Source organism: Benincasa hispida, chromosome 8 (assembly GCF_027475165.1).
Source record: "Benincasa hispida cultivar pf3 chromosome 8, pf3_genome.v1.1, whole genome shotgun sequence".
Classification (NCBI taxonomy): Eukaryota; Viridiplantae; Streptophyta; class Magnoliopsida; order Cucurbitales; family Cucurbitaceae; genus Benincasa; species Benincasa hispida.
Genome location: NC_143485.1, coordinates 40,800,519 through 40,806,602, shown reverse-complemented (window position 1 = coordinate 40,806,602; position 6,084 = coordinate 40,800,519). Strand labels below are relative to the sequence as shown.

Here is a 6,084-nt window from a genome sequence, read left to right as displayed (position 1 = left end):
TATTTCGAGGTCCAATCTTATATAAACTCATTGCATAAGTTGTCCCCACTCACATATCTCTGCATGAATGCGTCTATTGTGAACTACACTAGATTGAAGATGCGATATCGATATTGTACATCTAGTTGCATTAATCATGCGCTAATCACAAGTTTTCTCGTTATCAAGCCAAGTGTAACAAGATTACGAGTTTTTCAGGATAACCCAAGGTCGAACATGAGGATTTGTACTAAGAGTGATAGGTGAATGTGCATATACGACAAAGCAAATATTGTCAAAATAACGTCAAGTTCATGCGATTAACTAATTTACATGATCTAAATATCTAAATTCAGAGAGACGTCCTTGAGATAGATTTTGAGAGTACTTAAGAGAAACAATAGTCATACCGCGAAGAAAATATATGGAGAAGACAATGTTTGGGGGAGATCAATACCACATCACTAAGCTTATCGTGAGAGTTTGTTATGGCTCGCAACTTCCGATTATCGCACACCTCTCGGTGGCTAGTCACACTTATCATATTGTTATGATGCGTGAATGAGATTGTTATGAGTGCAAGGTTGTTCTATCTCTAGAAATACTTCTTGCTTTGCTCAATAAGATCCACGACTACTTTCCTTTTCAGGTAGTTAGTCATAGCTACTTGACTCAATGAGTACTCATAGGCAAGCATTTAAATACTCATACATTAAGTAAACAGGATAACTTCCACAAATTCTACATAGATCGTGATATTAATCTTCTCCCTTACCCTGTTAGAATTAGTTACTCATGACAACAAATAAAGTGAAAACGAAGATAGAGAAGATGATCAAAGTGGACATGATGATATTAAAATAGAAATAGAGTTGTTGAATACACAGATGAGCAATCTCTTAAACAAAATGCAATACAATAACTAAAGTGGGAAAAAGATAAGGTGAAGAAGTCGTTAGCATTCTCTTGCTTCCAACAGATGAATGTCGAGGTTGCTGATGATATAATGGTTAGGTGAATGAAGAATGCCCTCTCAGACTCTTGCTCCAACGAAGCTCCAATGAAGAACCGGGGTGAAATATGGAGGTGAAATTTTCTCTCATGAAAATCTCAGTCTCTGGGTTTTAAAAGTCCATCATTTCTACATGGTGCCAAGGCTCTATTTATAGAGTCTTGAACTGATAATTGTTGGGATTCACGCCGACATTTGGGATGTTTGTTAGAAGATCGTTGGTACCGGCTTAAAGATCCCAAGGCATGCGACCAATTGTTTGTTCGTTGGGTTGTAGTTCCACACATGCGACAAAGTCCTATGATTAACTACAAAATAGACACTTTGGTGCAACTTAACTCATAATATGCAGTTGCGGGTGTTTTTGATATACTTCAATGCAAGTTTAATATTTAGCATGAATTCTTAACAAAATTGACGCATATTCTTCTTATCTATCCTCATTATTCTAAGTAAAAGACTATAATAACTAGTATTTCTACAAGTTATCACACCCTAAAATTTAGAATAATGTTTGTCCTCAAGCATATCTTATACTGAAATTCAAACTTACTTTACACCTTAAAATTGCACTGATTAGCTTCGTAGAATGCGTTTAATCTTGCTATATTCCTTTTTCAAGTCATCTATTTCTTTTGAGTCTGGTCACTTCTATAAGGAAATCTTTTCTTAGTCTTGAATCCGACAAACTTTTGCTAAAAAATCTTTCTCATTTCAAATACTTTCATATCCCTTTTTCATTTTATAATGCATCCTTTTGAAACGAAAGATAGTCTACGTTTTACTTATTCAAATTATAGGCAAGGCATTGAACTTGGCTAGACCCTTCGTTGGTGCCCCCATAGGTGTCATGTAAACATCTAACTACGGTTACGTTCCAGGTTCAACTCAACTCTTATCTAGCTCAAGCTTTAACTTGTGCCAGACAGTGGAGTTGTTTGTTTTTATTTGATGTTATTTGCACTACATTGATCGTGGTAACCTACTTTTGTTTTGGCTTACCTACACGGGTATCATGCGAAGTAGCCAACTATGAGAAAGTTTCTTTCACAACTTAAACTCTTATCAGGTTGGGGTTTTCCCTTGCGTTGATAGTGAAGTTTATTGTTTTTTTCCTTTTTTTTTTTTTGGAATGAAGGCTGTTTATGAAAACACAGTGTAAAAGTTGAAAGCATCTGCTCATACCTCTCCCACCTCCAAAATTTTTAGAGTGGCAAGATCCTCATTGCACTTTAAGAAAAACGAAAACAAACTTATTAAAATTTTTTGAAAAAGAGGGTTGAGCAGAGGTTGTGCATGAAAGGTAAGACTGTTAAACAATGAAGAAGCTACTAAGGTGGAAAGAAGCATGCAATTTGTAGGAAATGAACTAAGGAAATGTATAAAGATCATCACAATTGCTAATTTGTCAATGCACAAGAAGATATAACATCAAAATGAATTTCATAAGGATAAGTTATAAAAAATAATAAGACAATGATAGACAGAGCTAGAACGATGGGTGCAAAAATTATAAGGATTCATTCAATATTACCAGAGCGCTAAAGTACAAGGACTGAAAGGATATATCGCAAGTGAAAATACAAATGATAGAGAAAAAAATTGCAACTTTAAATACATCACCACCAAATTTATGGCTGCTATGGAGGATCATCACATTGTAGGGCCAGAGGGGCAGCGCCTTGCGAATCAGAAAATCGTTAAGGCTAGCGAAAATGAGGATGGACAGTTAGGCCATGCAGGTAGACGGTCAAAAGTTGAAGTACTTGTGATTCCTTTTTGCCTGCATGCGTTGATTTTGGCAAAGGGTGAGGATGTTGCGCTATACATTGACAAGAGATTGCCGTATGATTTCTATGTCCTAGTGCAGTTCTAAGAAAGATTGACGGAGGGGCACAAACTGAGCTGGAAGTTCTTCAGAGATGAAAGTTTTAAGCTCATCAAGGCTGAAGGGGAAGAGTGGTTGTGGTTGGGAAGGTTGCGGCAAAACACCCAAAGTCTCACAAATCAAATTTCGGATTGGAGCTGGTTAAAAGGGCCAATGCCCAAGCCATGTGGGTCATGGAATTTGGGTGGAGGAGGAGGTGATTTTTCTGTGGTGGATGGGGAAAGATGCTTATATGGTGATTGGCTTGGGGAGTTGTGGGGAGATTGGGGTGGACTGATGAATTTACTCAGTCAAAAGAATAAGGTTGGTCAGGTTCTCAGGCAAAGAAGATAAAGACTCAAGAGGACTTGAAGGGAGGATTTCTAATGGAGAAGGATTGGGCATGCACTCTTTATGGTCATGACGCTCTGGGCTCTCTCTAGCAAATTTTTTTGTCTTTGGTGGAAGTTGGCTCTTGGCGGTTGAGGGGCATTTAGGTCAATGATGGGCCGCTTGGGTTCAACGAGCCGCATGGGCAATGCAGTGAATCCTTCATAATTATCATCAGGATTTTGTTGTTGACTAGCCTGTGTACTTCGGTCATAGGCTCTTCGTCAATGCCAAAACCTGCCGATGGGAAAAGGCTAGTGATAGTTCAGGGGAAAAAGAGTTGGTTGCAAGGTTTGCAAAGGTCCCCTTGATTTTCTTTGCGATTATGGAGATGCCTCTTGCAATGTAAAGGCAGCCATTACGCGGTCCCTAATCCACTTCTTGACCAAATAAACCCATAAACACGCCTCCGATAGGAGATGATTTGAAGCCAATGTCCTAAGGCCCGTGATAGATACTTTCCATTGAGAGTCAGTTTGCGTCAAGACCTTTAATATCTCCTTCAAATGCTCATCATCTGGCTCATTCTTCAATTAGTTGATTGCCCAACACATCAAGAATGTCTTTTAACTTGAAGAGCTCGTTGATGTCGCGAATGCTAAACGATACCACTCGATCATTTATGATTACCGCATCTTCATCCTCATGTAGGCGACCTTGATAGCACGTACGTACAATACTTTGAATGATGATGGATGGGCATTGACATAATGTCTCCCATCCATGTTCGACTATAATACATTGGCATAAGTCCTTTTTGTCTTGAGTAAAATTCTTGGGATCTTCCCTAAACCCAAATTGAAATTGATTTAGATACTTTATGCTTAAATCAACACAAAAACTTATCCTAACATTCTCCAAAACTCACCCAATCAGTGACTTGCTCCAAAATCGCTTCCAAGCCAAGCATGAAGTCACCAACCTACACATAACCCACAATTGGGAGTTTAAAATTAAATCCAGCCTTTAAAACCCCTCCCAGAAAGTCTCGAGTTCATAATAATCACAACTCCGTACCAAAAATTCTCTTTAAATTAGACCAAAACTCAATGGGCGATCGAAAACCCATTCAAGAAAAATATAAAAACCTTAAATCTTACCCAAGATTCCAAGTTTCCGGCGAGGCGACGGTGACCGACGGACGACAGATATGAGGGAACGGCGGCGCAGCTCAGGTCCGACGGCGCTCGTGAAACCAGGGAGAGACATGGTGGCGTGAAGAAGCTGAGACGTCCGACGACGAGGCTCGGCGTGAACAGGTCTGGCGACGCACGAGTTGCTCTCAGCGGCTGGCGTGAGGTAGGCTAGGCGGCGGCGTCTCACACCGAAGAGGGAGGGAGACGGAACGAGAAAAAGAATGGAGGATGGGTTCAAGCGGCGGCAACTCACGAAAACGAAAAAAAAAAAGGGCTGTGGGACCTCTTTTTCGCGTGAAGCAAGGAAGGAGAGAGAATTTTTTTTTTTTTTCTTCTTTCCTCCCAAAATGTAAATGTAAATATATATAATATATACATATATAATCCTTTTTTTCTTTTTCTAAATCAATCAGAAATCCATCTAATTAAATTCAAATTCCAAAACAATTACTTAACTTAATTTAAAACCAAATTTTCATATCTAATTTAGAACCATAATTCCCCCTTCTCCTTCTTAAATACTAACCCTTTTAAAACTCCAGATTCCAATTTTTTTTTCAACCTATTTAAATCAATTATCTTATCAAATTAATTTAAATTATCTATCTTCTCCAAATATCTAAAATTTGATTCCAAAACCCAAAATTAACGAAAACAAAACTTAATATTTTGAAGTACTTAACTTAAATTCACCTCAAATATATCCAAAATTTCAAATCTTCTCTAAATTGAAATAAATTCCTACCAATTGAATTTAAATTGAATTATCTTAACCCAAAATTAAATTTTAGTCCTAAAATTCAAAATAACATCCAAATAATTTAAGATAATTAAATTAAAAATTATCTCAAATTTTGATTGTTACGGTAGGGCTTACTACTTTTTTACTTAATTGATGATTTTGTCATTTATGCATTAGATTTAATCAATGTTTTAATTAAATTTTGCAAAAAATTCCCAGTTTGATTTCTTGTTTATAATCTTGAAATGAAATCTAATCTGACTTTAATTTCTAAGCTTAAATTTAGTTTAATTTGGAAATTTCTAAATAAAATTTTAATTCAAGTAGATTTGGAGTTGGAAAATGATTTTTAGTTTGGAGTTTAGAAAAGGATTTTAATTTTAATACAATTCCAAATCAACGTTCTAGTTTGATTTAAAGTTAATATTTTTGAATGATCTAATTGGTTTTCAATTTTGATGGAAGATTATAATTTGTTTAGTTTTAATTTCAAATTTTCAAAATGGTTTTAATTTAGTTTTAGTTGAAAATTTCAATTTAATTCAAATAGAGTTTTCTTATTAAGATTTCAAGCCGCTAAATTGAATTTCATATTATTCCAAACTGAGGCCTAAATTCAATTTTAATTTAAAATTTCCAAACAGGACCTTAATTTCACTTTCTTTTAAAATCTCTCATGTAGTTTATTTTAATTCCAATGCATATTGATTGAAATTTCGAAAAGAATTCCAATTTTGTTTCTCATTGATTTTTCATATTAGACTTAATTAGATTTTGGGCTGACCTTTAATTTAGTTCCTCCAAATTTCATCTTAATCTGATTTCGATTGTGAGTTCTAAAAAGAATCCAATATTATATGTTGTGAAACCTTTTTTTTGTTTTCGCATATGCTCTATTTGAAACTTCTAAAAAAAGCATTTTCATTTCAACCTTAGTTCACAAATCTCATAAATGAAT

General features: G+C 35.8%; 1 long non-coding RNA gene across 1 annotated transcript; it reads right to left on the bottom strand.

Annotated features, from left to right (window-relative positions):
- Nucleotides 1-2,489: 2,489 nt before the first annotated feature.
- LOC120082805 (uncharacterized) lies at nt 2,490-4,804 on the bottom strand. Its single transcript, XR_005483287.2, has 3 exons — nt 4,349-4,804; nt 4,117-4,170; nt 2,490-4,035 (listed from the first exon to the last, which is right to left on the bottom strand). It is a non-coding gene; the product is annotated as an uncharacterized LOC120082805 (long non-coding RNA).
- Between the last annotated feature and the right edge of the window lie 1,280 nt (nt 4,805-6,084).